The 13,076-nt window shown below is 47.3% G+C and overlaps 1 non-coding gene across 1 annotated transcript; it reads left to right on the top strand.

The window, feature by feature from the left end:
- Positions 1-330: 330 nt before the first annotated feature.
- On the top strand, positions 331-434 carry LOC129016462 (U6 spliceosomal RNA). Its single transcript, XR_008494850.2, has one exon. It is a non-coding gene; the product is annotated as a U6 spliceosomal RNA (small nuclear RNA).
- Positions 435-13,076: the final 12,642 nt, after the last annotated feature.

The raw sequence follows: 13,076 nt of genomic DNA on the forward strand, positions 1-13,076 counted from the left end.
GGAGATGGCTCCACTGTCTTTAGCCCAAGGCCCTTGTTGCCTGTGCGCTGGCTTCCTCTGCATCAGACTAGTCAATCAGATAGAGGTTTCTCTCCCACTGGCAAGATGTGGCCAAACATTCCTGCTGGTCCACCTGGGAGTAAGAGCAACGGTCTCGTGCTTGGCTTAGGCTCCAGGGCTTTCCCAGGTCCTAAGCCCTGTCAACGGCCTCACCTTCACCTTGAGCACAGCATGAATGCAGGAGGAGCGCTGGTTGAGGCCGGTGCATCCTCCAGTCCAATTTCCATTGGCCAACAGGAAAGGCTGCTCAAAATCAGCAAAGCTAGTTGTGCTCGCTTCGGCGGCGCATATACTAAAACTCGAACGATACAGAGAAGATTAGCAGGCCCCTGTGCAAGGATGGCACGCAAATATGTGAAGCGTTCCATATAAAAATAATAATAGGCCCGGCGCGCGGTGGCTCACGCCTATAATCCCCACACTCTGGGCAACCAAGGTGGGCGGATCACTTGAGGTCTGGAGTTCGAGGCCAGCCTGGGCAACATGGCAAAACCGTGTCTGTACTAAAAATACAAAATTAGCCAGCCGTAGTGGCAAGTGCCTATAATCCTAGCTACTCGGGAGGCTGGGGCAGGAGGATCACTTGAACCCGGGAGGTGGAGGTTGCTATGAGCAGAGATGGCTGCCACTGCACTCCAGCCTGGGAGAGAGAGACTCTTGTCTCAGAAAAAAAAAAAAAAAATCATCATTGTCGGCCTCATATAAAATCAGCAAAGCTAGTGATAGGCTTCTCTCCATGAGGCCAGGAATCAGGGTGCTTTCCCTACAGTCTTCTGGGATCACCAGGTCTCCCTATGCAGTGTCCAGGAGGTCAAACCCTGTGGAAGCAGTGAGGGGGAAGGGCAGTTTTCCATACAGAGGCTGCTTGCTTTCTGGGGATCGGTTTCCTTTCCCTGCTCTGTTCTCAGAGTTGTACCGTCTGCCACCCCAGCCACTGTATTTCCAGGTCTTGCCTGACCTCCCTCCTGCCAGAGTAGAGCTTTTTTCTAGAACCAGGTCTTATTTTGACCCTTTGTTGCTCCTCTTCCAATCAGTTCGAGGCCTCATCCTTTCCTGGTGGAGATCTAAGTAGGACATAGTGACAGGGAGGGCCCAAGGCCGGCCCTGGGTGCCCTCCTCCCTTGTGAACCTTAGGAGGTCCAGGAGAGCCTGGGGAGTCACCCCAGGTTGCTCTGGGCTCCCGGCATTGTGTGCATCTTCCCTGGGGAGGGAGGGAAAAAGCTGTGAGGTTTTCCTCTCCATTTCCCCAGCCCTTTCTGATGCATAGCTGATCCCTCTCTGGCTACCTCACCTGCCCCTGTGGGCCTGTGTGCAAGCACATTGGCATTCTGCCTTCCAGCAAGTGCCTTAGGATGAGCCCCATGGAACCTGCAGAGACGTCCTGCTGAGAGCACCTCTCCCCAGAGAAGGCATCAAACCCATAGGCAGGAAGAAATGAGGACGTTTAGGGCAAGCGCGTGTGTGTGTGTGTGTGTGTGTGGAGGTGGGGGAGGTGTATGGGTGGTGTTTCCATTCTCACCCGGACTTTGACTTTTTTTTTTTTTTGAGACAGGGTCTCACCCTGTCACCCAAGCTGGAGGGAAGTGGCTCAATCATAGCTCACTCAGCCTTGAACTGCTGGGCTCAAGTGATCCTCTGATCTCAGCCTCCTGAGTAGCTTGTACTATAGGTGGCTACCACCATGCCCAATTAATTTCTTATTTTATTTTTCCTAGAGATGGGTTCTCGCTTTGTTCCCCAGGCTAGTCTCGAAACTCCTGGCCTCCTGCAATCCTCCTGCCTTGGCCTCTCAAAGTGCTGGGTCTACAGGTATGTACCATTACCTATAGAGAGATTTCTATACAAAGGGAATATTTATAATTCAGAAAGCTTAATGAATCTTTTTTTTTTTTTGAGACAGAGTCTCACTCTGTCACCCAGGCTGGAGGGCAGTGGTGCAATCTCGGCTCACTGCAACCTCTGCCTCCTGGGTTCAAGTGATTCTCCTGCCTCAGCCTCCCAAGTAGCTGAGATTACAGGGATGTGCCACCACATCTAGCTAATTTTTTTATATTTTTAGTAGAGACGGGGTTTCACCATGTTGGCCAGGCTGGTCTCAAACTCCAGACCTCAGGTGATCCAGCCACCTTGGCCTCCCAAAGGGCTGGGATTACAGGAGTGAGCCACCGTGCCTGGCCAATTTTTTTCTTAGAATAAGTGATTAATAGACTATGACATGAGGCTGGCTGCAGTAGCTCATGCCTGTAATCCTAGCACTTTGGGAGACTGAGGCAGGTGGATCACTTGAGCAGAGACCAGCTTGGCCAACATGGTGAAACCCCAATGCTACTAAAAATAGAAAAATCATCCAGGCGTGGTGGTGCACACCTGTAGTCCCAGTTACTTGGGAGGCTGAGGCACGAGAATCACTTGAACTGGTTGTAGTGAGCTGAGATCACGCCACTGCACTCAAGCCTGGGTGACAGAGCAAGGCTCTGTCTCTAAATAAATCGATGAGAAAACAAAGCAAAATAAAATAATCTATAACTTGGCACATTTCTCTAATCACATCCTATAAAGCAATTTAAAGTGATAAAAAATCCAAAGTGTACCATGCTTAAGAATAGGTTCTACCAGACCAGGTGTGGTGGCTTATGCCTGTAATCCCAGCACTTTGGGAGGCTGAGGCGGGCAGATCATGAGGTCAGGAGATCGAGACCATCCTGGCTAACACGATAAAACCCTGTCTCTGCTAAAAACACAAAAAATTAGCTGGGCGTGGTGGCAGGCGCCCGTAGTCCCAGATACTTGGGAGGCTGAGGCAGAAGAATGGCGTGAACCTGGGAGGCAGAGCTTGCAGTGAGCAGAGATCGTGCCACTGCACCCCAGCCTGGGCGACAGAGTGAGACTCCATCTCAAAAAAAAAAAAAAAAAAAGAGGTGGGACCCTTAACAGGTGATTAGGACACGGGGCTTCTGCCTTCATGAATGGATTAACACTGGTATCTCGAGAGCCAGTTACATTATCCAGGGAGTGGGCTTCTGATAAAAGGATAAGTTCAGTTTCCATCCACTCTCTGTGTCTTGTGCTTGTTTGCCTGTCTGCCATGGTATGGCACTGCAAGAAGGCCCTCACAAACTTTGGCCCCCCCACTTTTTTTTTTTGAGACACAGTCTCCATCTGTTGCCCAGGCTAGAATGTAGTGGAATAATCTCAGCTCATTGCAGCCTCTGCCTCCTGGGTTCAAGCGATTCTCCTGCCTCAGCCTCCTGAGTAGCTGGGACTGCAGGTGTGTGCCGCCGTGCCCGGCTAATTTTTTTTATATTTTTAGTAGAAATGGGGTTTCACCATGTTGGCCAGGATGGTCTCGATCTCCTGACCTTGTGATCCACCCGCCTCAGCCTCCCAAAGTGCTGGGATTACAGGCGTGAGCCACCATGCCCGGCTGGTCCCTTGATCTTAGACTTCTCACCCTCCAGAACCGTGAGCCAATTAAACTTCTATTCTTTATAAATCACCCAGTGTGTGGTATTCTGTTATAGAAGCAGAAAACAAAAAAAGAGTTTAGATATTTTAATCTTATTTTAAAAAGATGACTTGAGTCCTATGTATAAGATATTCTTCCTTCTCAGGATCCTGCAACTGCCCTGTAACCAGCAGAAAAGGAGACGCGCAAGACGTTGGTTTCCACCTTTATTCAGGCTCCACTGAAGGACCTTCAGAGGTGTTGGGGTCAAATATAAACACTCTTTGGTTCCTCCTGTGCTCTGTTGGGCCTAGCAAGTGGGTTAGGAAAGACTGTTCCAAGAGTAGGTATTTCAAGCAACAAAAGTATGTCCTGGCTGGGTGTGGTGGCTCAAACCTGTAATCCCAGCACTCTGGGAAGCTGAGGTGGGTGGATCACCTGACGTCACGAGCTCAAGACCAGCCTGGCTAACATGGTGAAACCCAGTCTTTACTAAAATACAAAAATTAGCTGGGCATGGTAGCATGCACCTGTAATCCCAGTTACTGGGAAGCCGACACAGGAGTATTGCTTGAACCCAGGAAATGGAGGTTGCAGTAAGCTGAGATCATATCACTGTATACCACTCCAGCCTGGGCAACAGAGTGAGACTCCATCTCAAAAAAAAAAAAGAGGCCGGGTGCAGTGGCTTGACCTGGTGTTGTGGCTCATGCCTGTAATCCCAGCACTTCAGGAGGCAGAGGCGGGTAGATTGCTTGAGCTCAGGTGTTCGAGACCAGCCTGGGCAACATGGTGAAACCCTGCCTCTGCAAAAAAGACAAAAATTCGCTGGGCTTGGTGGCACATGACTGTAGTCCCAGGTACTTGGGAAGCTGAGGTGGGATGATCGCTTGAGCCCGGGAGGCAGAGATTACAGTGAGCTGAGATTGCCCCAAGGCACTCCAGTCTGGGTGACAGAGAGCATGTCTCAAAAAAAAAAAAAAGAAAAAAAGAAAAAAAGAAAAACAGAAGAGACAGTCCAGAAACAAACCCAAGTATATAAAGGGGAATGTTTTGGGGTATGGGATATTCTGTATCTTGACTGTTGTGGTAGTATCACAAATACATACATTTGACAAAACTCATCGTACACTTAAAATAGGTATATATGATTCTATGAAAATTACACTGTAATAAATTGGTTTTAACTTTTTAAAAAGACTTCTTAAGAAATCAAAATAGTAGTAGGAACTAATTTACTTTCCTAAACCCATGACATATCACATAGATAAAATTAGGTTCAGAAAGTAAAAATTAGCTCAGCCTGAGAAAGTGAAAAAAATCTGCCCTGCCATTCATCCTGGCGGAGTTTATAAATCAATGTTATTCATGATACCATTCTGCCATGCAAAACATTGTGAACATTTTGGTGTATTTTATCACACTGCCTATTTTTTTTTTTTTTGAGACCTAGTCAGGCTCTGTCATCCAGGCGGGAGTGCAGTGGTGCGATCTCAGCTCACTGCAACCTCTGCCTCCTGGGTTCAAAGGAGTCTCCTGCCTCAGCCTCCCAAGTGGGTGAGACTACAGGTACCCACCACTATGCATGGCTAATTTTTGTACTTTTAGTGGAGGAGGGTTTCACCATGTTGGTCAGGCTGGTCTTGAATTCCTTACCTCAAGCAATCCACCCGCCTGGCCTCCCAAAGAGCTGAGATTACAGACATGAGCCACTGCACCCGGCCCATACTGGTTTTTCAGTGAATAGAGTGTTCTTTAAAAAAAAAAAAAAAATCAACTTAGTCATATTCTTCAGATTTTCTTTATGAAATTACTTGTGTAAAGAAAAATACAGGCCAGGCATGGTGGCTCATGCCTGTAATCCTAGTACTTTGGGAGGCCAAGAGGGGTGGATCATTAGAGGTCAGGAGTTTGAGACTAGCGTGGCCAACATGGTGAAACCGTCTCTACTAAAAATACAAAAAAATTAGCCAGGCATAGTGGTGCATGCCTATAATCCAAGCTACTCCAGAGGCTGAAGTGGGAGAATCGCTTGAACTCAGGAGGTGGAGGTTGCAGTGACCTGAGATTGCACCAGTGCACTCCAGCCAGGGTGACATAGTGAGACTCCATCTCAACAAAAAAGAAAAAAGCAGTTAACCTAAAAAAGGATGGATTCATCCTATGTTCTTATAAGTCTAAAATTAAAAGCTACACGAGAAAGGTTTAAATAGCACTACCATATTTAGCAAATAAAAATATAGTGTGCCCACTTAAATTTAAATTTGAGATAAACACTGAATTTTTAAAGTATAAGCATATCTCAGACAGTATTTGGGTTCCAATTATACTAAAAAAGTATTCAGTGTTTTATCTGAGTAGTCTGTATTTAACCTGACAGCCCTAGATGTAAAGTACTGCAGTAGCTCAGTGGTTCTCAAACTCTAGCATGTATTAAAATGCTTATTAAAACAGGGCTGGCCGGGTGCAGTGGCTCACACCTGTAATTCCAGCACTTTGGGAGGCCGAGGCAGACAGACTGTTTGAGGTCGGAGTTCAAGACCAGCCTGACCAACATGGTGAAATCCCGTCTCTACTAAAAATACAAAAATTAGCCAGGTGTGGTGGTGGATGCCTGTAATCCCAGCTACCCGGGTGGCTGAGGCAGGAGAATCGCTTGAACCTGGGAGGCAGAGTTTGCAGTGAGCCGAGATCACACCACTGCACTCCAGTCTGGGTGACAAAGGGAGACTCATCTCAAACAAAACAAAAGCAAACAACAAAAACCCAAGGCTGACCGCTAATCTTGAGTTTTGGATTCAGGCATTCTGGGTGGGACTTCGTAATTTACATTTCTAGTATGTTCCCAGGTGCTGCTGCTGCTGCTGCTTTGGGACTACACTTTGAGATCCAATGCAATAGCTGAGAAATAGACTTCATTTAGAAGTGGCTCTTGTATCAAACTAGTATCAGATAAAACCAAATGAGGAGATAATTATAGTTTCTTTTCTTTTTTTGAGAGGGAGTCTCACTCTGTCACCCAGGCTGGAGTGCAGTGTCACAATCTCCTCTCACTGCAATCTTTGCCTCCTGGGTTCAAGCGATTCTCCTGCCTCAGGCTCTGGAGTAGCTGGGAGTACAGGCATGCACGGAGGGAAGAGAGAGACCATCTCATATTGTTTTATACTCGGTACCTGTTTTAAGAAAAAAACAAGGAAGTGAAATCAAAGACAGGCAACCCAGCAGCAGGCCTGAAACCAGGCCTGGGCCTGCCTGGCCTAGACCTAGTAGTTAAAAATCAACTCATAACTTAGAAACTGATGTTATTCATATATTCAAGACATTATATAGAAGAACATTGTGAAACTCCCTGCCCTGTTCTGTTTCACTCTGACTACCGATGCGTGAAACCCGTGTTACGTATCCCCTAGATTGTTCAATCAATCATGACCCTTTCATGTGAAATCTTTAGTGTTGTGAGCCCTTAAAAGGGACAGAAATTGTGCACTCAAGGAGCTCGGATTTTAGGGCAGTAGCTTGCCAATGCTCCCAGCTGAATAAAGTCCTTCCTTCTACAACTTGGTGTCTGAGAGGTTTTATCTGAGGCTCTCCTACTACAGCACCACCATGCCTGGCTAAATTTTTTTTTCTTTTTGAGACAGTCGCGCTCTCCCAGGCTGAAGTGCAATGGCGCAATCGGCTCACTGCCACTTCCACCACTGGGGTTGAAGTGATTCTTCTGCCTCAGCCCCCCGAGTAGCTGGGATTATAGGCATCTGCCATCATGCAGGCTAATTTTTGTACTTTTGTAGAGATGGAGTTTTACCATGTTGGCCAGGCTAGTCTTGAACTCCTGACCTCAGGTGATCTGCCCGCCTCGGCCTCCCAAAGTGTTGGGATTACAGGCATGAGCCACCACACCCAGCCATGCCTGGTTAATTTTTTTTGTGTTTTTAGTAGAGATGGGGTTTCACCATTTTGGCCAGGCTGGTCTGGAACTCCTGACATCAAATGATCCACCCACCTCGGCTTCTCAAAGTGCTGGTATTACAGGTGTGAGCCACCCCACCAAGCCCAAGGAGATAATTATAGTTTCTGATTGAAACAGAGGGTGGTAAAAAATACGAGCATTATTTTCTAATTCTTTTATTTTTATTTATTTTGAGACAGAGTCTCACTCTGTCACCCAGGCTGGAGTGCAGTGTCGTGATGTTGGCTCACTGCAACCTCAGCCTCCCAAGTTCAAGCGATTCTCCACCACAGTTCTCAGGGGACACGGTCTCATTGTCCACATCTGGATTTATCTTTCCGTATTTCCCTCATTGCTCTTGTCAGCTTCACTCTGGCTGACTGGCTGGAGCTGGCAAGCTTCTGAAAGTGGAGTCAACCTTCTGACCCTTTTTCTAGGCTGAGTGGTGGGTGACGAGAGAGGAATAAGACCGTGTGTTGGACTCAAACTCGATGCAATAATGTTTCCCAGCCCCTGTGGTGTGCTGAGGCTCCTAGCACACATCCTCTTGTTTAACCTCAGCATTGCAACCTGAAACACAGACACGTGGGTTCTTGAGCCAGATGCCTCTGAGTCGGAATCCTATCTCTGCACTTAACAAGCGGTATGACCTTGAGTGAGCCACAGTTTTTCAGAGCCCCTGTTTCCTGATCTGTAAGGTGGGGGAGATGGTGGCACTCACCTTATGGGGCTGTTATGTATTAGTCCATTGAGGTGTCTTAGCCTGTTTTGCGTTGCTATAAAGGAATACTTGAGGGTGGGTAATTTATAAGAAGAGAGGTTTGTTTAGCTCACAGTTCTGCAGGCTGTACAAGAAGCATGATGCCAGCATCTGCTTCTGGTGAGACCTCAGGAAGCTTTTCCTCATTGTGGAGGGTGAAAGGGGAGCAGATGTGTCACATGGTGAGAAGGGGGTGATAGAGAGAGACAGGAGGGGTGCCAAACACTTTTTTAACAATCAGACCTCGCCATGAACTAAGAGTGACAGCTCACTCATTACTCAGGGAGGGCACCAAGCTATTCATGAGGGATCTGCTCCCACGACCCAAATACCTCTCACCAAGCCCCGCCTCCAACATTGGGGGTCACATTTCAACATGAGGTTTGGAGGGAACATGCATCCAAACTATCTTATGAGGTAGTAGGATAATGTAGGTGAAGACTTGCACAGTGCCTGGGACCTGGGTACAAATGCTAGCTCTAATGGTTAATAATGGTCCAGAGAAGAAAATAACCTCTCAGATGCACAGACATGACTGCACTAGTCAACCACGCAGGTGTGAGTCCCCATCCTAGAGTATGGGGTGGATAGAGCTCTAGCCCATCATTATTGAGTTGTAGAACTAAGGCTTCAATCTGGGGTTTTATGGATCCCTAAATCGTGCCCTTTCACCTTCCCCATATCTGCTTTATTCCTCACAGGGTGGCAGGAAGGGTGGAGCTCATGCCTGACCTTAATCACCATGGCCTAAGTTTGGTAGTGTCCAAACAGTGGTGAGGGGTGAAGTTTTAGGGATGCCAGGTAGGTTGTGTTTGGCTTCAAATCACTGAGAACCCAACTGGAAGTGGCACAGATGCTAATGGAAGTTATTGTTTCTCTGCAGGGGGCGTGGTTAATTGATTCAGGGGCTCCATTGTGGAATGGTGGGCCTTGTTTCCTTCCACTTTTCCACGATTCCGTTCTTAGCAGCTGGCTCTTATCCTCAGCTGCACCCCATCATGGTCTCAAGATAATATGGACAAGAGAAAAGAGAGCCTTCTTCCACTTGTTCCCCACTTGTTTTTGAGACAGGGTCTCGCTCTGTCACCCAGACTGGAGTGTAGTGGTGCAATCATAGCTCACTGCAGCCTTGAACTTCTAGGCTCAAGTGATCCTCCTTCAGTTTCCTGAGTAGCTGGGACTATATGTGCATGCTACCACACCCAGCTAACTTTAGAGTTTTTTCTAGAGACGTGGTCTCCCTGTGTTACCCAGGTTGGTCTCGAACTCTGGGCCTCAAGTGATCCTCTTGCCTCAACCTCCCAAAGCACTAGGGTTACAGATGTGAGCCACCATGCCCAGCCCATCTGTCCCTTTTTATGATCATTTTCTCATTTTCTCAGAAGCTGCCAGCTGACTTCTTGATCTCATTGGTCAGAAATGCACCACGTGCCCTTTTCTAAGCCAGTCGCTGGCAAGGGGAATGGAATTTCTGTGATTGCCTTAGACCAGTGGTTCTTAAAGTGAGATCCCCAGGCCAGCAGCATCTGTGTTGTCCAGGCAATTTTAAGAAATGCAAATTCTCAGACCCCAGCTCAGACCTACTAAATCAGAAACTCTGGGGTGGGATCTACGTTTTTATTTATTTATTTACTAGAATGAGGGTCTCTGTTGCCCAGGCAGGAGTACAGTGACACAATCATAGTGCATTGCAGCCTCCAACTCCTGGGCTCGAGTGATCCTCCTGCCTCAGCCTCCCATGTAGCCAGGACTACAGGTGTGCACCCCCAAACCCAGCTATTTTTTTTTTTATTTTTTGTAGAGGCAGGGTCTTGCTATGTTGTCCAGTCTGGTCTCAAACTCTTGGCTTAAACAACGCTCTGGTCTCATACTCTCGGTCTCCCAAAGTGTTAGAATTACAGGCGTGAGCCACTGCGCCGGGCCCATAGTCTATGTTTAAATGTGCCCTCCAGGGGTTTCTGATGGACACTGAGTTTGAGAACCTCTGGCTTCCTAAGATCTTTTCCTCTGAAGAGCCAGAGAGTAAATATTTCAGGCTTGTGGCCACACAGTTTCTGTAGCAACCACTCCGATCTGCTGTTGCAGTGTGAAAGCAGCTATAGATGATAATAAATACGTGAATGGGTTTATTTATGGAGACTGAGATTTGAATTTCATCTAATTTTTATGTGTTAGGAGATATTATTATACTTTTGGTCTTTTCTAACTACTTAAAAATGTAAAAGCCATTTTCAGCTCCTGAGCCATACAAAAGCAGGTGGTGGGCCGGGTTTAGGCAATGGTTTGCCAGCCCTCCATCAGACTGCTCAAGATTCATCCCCTGAAACTGGGGAGAGCCTAATAGTCTTAAAACACAGAGAGCCCCAGATTCTTTAGAAAATTGGAATTTGGGCTGGGTGCGGTGGCTCACACCTGTAATCCCAGCACTTTGGGAGGCTGAGGTGGGAGGATGGCTTGAGCCCAGGAATTTGAGGCCAGCCTGGGCAACATAATGAGACCCCACCTTTACAAAAAATAAAAATATTAGCTGGATGTGGTGGCGTGTACCTGTAGTCCCAGCTACTCAGGAGGCTGAGGCAGGAGGATCTCTTGAGCCCAGGAGTTCGAGGCTGCAGTGAGCTATGATCACGCCACTACATTGCACCCTGGGTGACAGAGCGAGACACTGTCTCTGTCTAAAAAAAAAAAAATGAAATTTGAGCCAGGCGCAGTGTCTCATGTCTGTAATCCCAGCACTTTGGGAGGCCAAGGTGGGTGGATCACCTGAGGTCAGGAGTTCAAGACCAGCCTGGCCAACATGGCGAAACCCCATCTCTACTAAAAACATAAAAATTAGCCGGGCGTGATGGTGGGCACCTGTAATCCCAGCTACTCGGGAAGCTGAGGCAGAAGAATGGTGTGAACCCGGGAGGCGGAGGCTGCAGTGAGTCGAGGTCATGCCACTGCACTCCAGCCTGGGCAACAGAGCAAGACTCTGTCTCAAAAATAATTTTTTTTAAAAAAGGAATTTGATTTATAAGGAAGAAGGGTCAAATTGCTGTTGTTTGTCCACCTGCAGCACTTACCACGATAGGCCTGTGTCCAGGTCAGCTAAGAGTCAACTTCCTTAATATCTTGCTTTTAAAGTCTCGATTTAGTTTTATTTCTTTGGTAGTTTTTTTTCCCCATAAGTTATTGGGGTACAGGTGGTACTTGGTTACATAAATAAGTTATTTAGTGGTGATTTGTGAGATTTTGGTGCACCCATCATCTGAGCACTATACACTGCACCATATTTGTAGTCTTTTATCCCTCGAACCCCTCCCACTCTTCCCCTCAAGTCCCCAAAGTCCACTGTATCATTCTTATGACTTAGGAAGATCGTTCATCTTCCCACTGAAAGGCAGTCATCATTGTCCTGAAAAGCCCGGTTATAAGCTGTTCTCTTACCCGAAACGTCAGCTCAAATTCCCAAGTGGCATCAGAGCATAGGAAGGTAACAGGACTGGTTTCAAGCTTCCTGCACATGATTTGTGTCTCTTTAAGAACAAAAATTCTAAATGCCATTTGTAGATGGAGCAACAGAGTATCAAAAAGGTTAGAGGTGTGATGTCTAGAGCTACCTCTTAGCTTCCCAATTCTGTAATTTTATGCCACTTCCCTGGGCAACATGCTCCCTGGAGGGCCAGAAATCCTATGGCCTGGCCAAGGGCCTCCCTCTTTCCTTAGTAAAAGTTAATAATAATAACACTGATAAAGGGCCGTGCATGGTGGCTCACACCTGTAATCCCAGTACTTTGGGAGGCCGAGGCGGAGAGATCACCTGAGGTCAGGAGTTCGAGACCAGCCTGGCCAACACGGCGAAACCCCATTTCTACTAAAAATGCAAAAATTAGCTGGGCATGGCGGCACGTGCCTGTACTCCCAACTGCTCAAGAGGCTGAGGCAGGAGAATTGCCTGAACCTGGGAGGTGGAGGTTGCAGTGAGCCAAGATTGCACCACTGTACTCCAGCCTGGGTGACAGAGCGACACAGCGAGACTCTGTTTCAAAAAAAAAAAAAAAAAAGGACCGGGCGCGGTGGCTCACACCTGTAATCCCAGCACTTTGGGAGGCCGAGATGGGTGGATCACGAGGTCAGGAGTTCGAGACCAGCCTGGCCAATATGGTGAAACCCTGTCTCTACTAAAAATACAAAAATTAGCTGGGCGTGGTGGCGGGCACCTGTAGTCCCAGCTACTTGGGAGGCTGAGGCAGGAGAATTGCTTGAACCCGGGAGGTGGAGGTTGCAGTGAGCCAAGATTGCACCACTGCACTCCAGCCTGGGCGACAGAGCAAGACTCCATCTCAAAAAAAAAAAAAAAAAATGCTGACAATGACAATGCTAACAGCAATAATAAATAGCTACCAAGTGTGGAGTGCTTACCTCCATCTTCTAGTCCTCACCCTTCTTTAGCCCAGGAGTTCGAGGCTGCAGTGAGCTATGATTGTGGCACTGCACTCTAGCCTGGGCAACAGAGTAAGGTCCTCTCTCTAAAAAAGTAAAAGTATAAAAATAAAATAACCAAACTTTTTATTAACCTCCTACTCCCAGCGATTCTCCTGCCTCAGCCTCCCGGGTAGCTGGGGTTACAGGCGTGTGGCACCACACCTGGCTGATTTTTGTATTTTTAGTAGAGATGGGATTTCACCATGTTGGCCAGGCTGGTCTCGAACTCCTGACCTCAGGTGATCCACCCGCCTCACCCTCCCAAAGTGCTGGGATTACATGTGTGAGCCACCATGCCCAGCCAGCCACAGTTCTTTACACATTTGATTTTTAGTTCTCCCAACAACCTTGTGAAAATATGATTGCTACCCATAATTTTAAAATAATCTATGTAT

Source organism: Pongo pygmaeus, chromosome 18 (assembly GCF_028885625.2).
Source record: "Pongo pygmaeus isolate AG05252 chromosome 18, NHGRI_mPonPyg2-v2.0_pri, whole genome shotgun sequence".
Taxonomy (NCBI): Eukaryota; Metazoa; Chordata; class Mammalia; order Primates; family Hominidae; genus Pongo; species Pongo pygmaeus.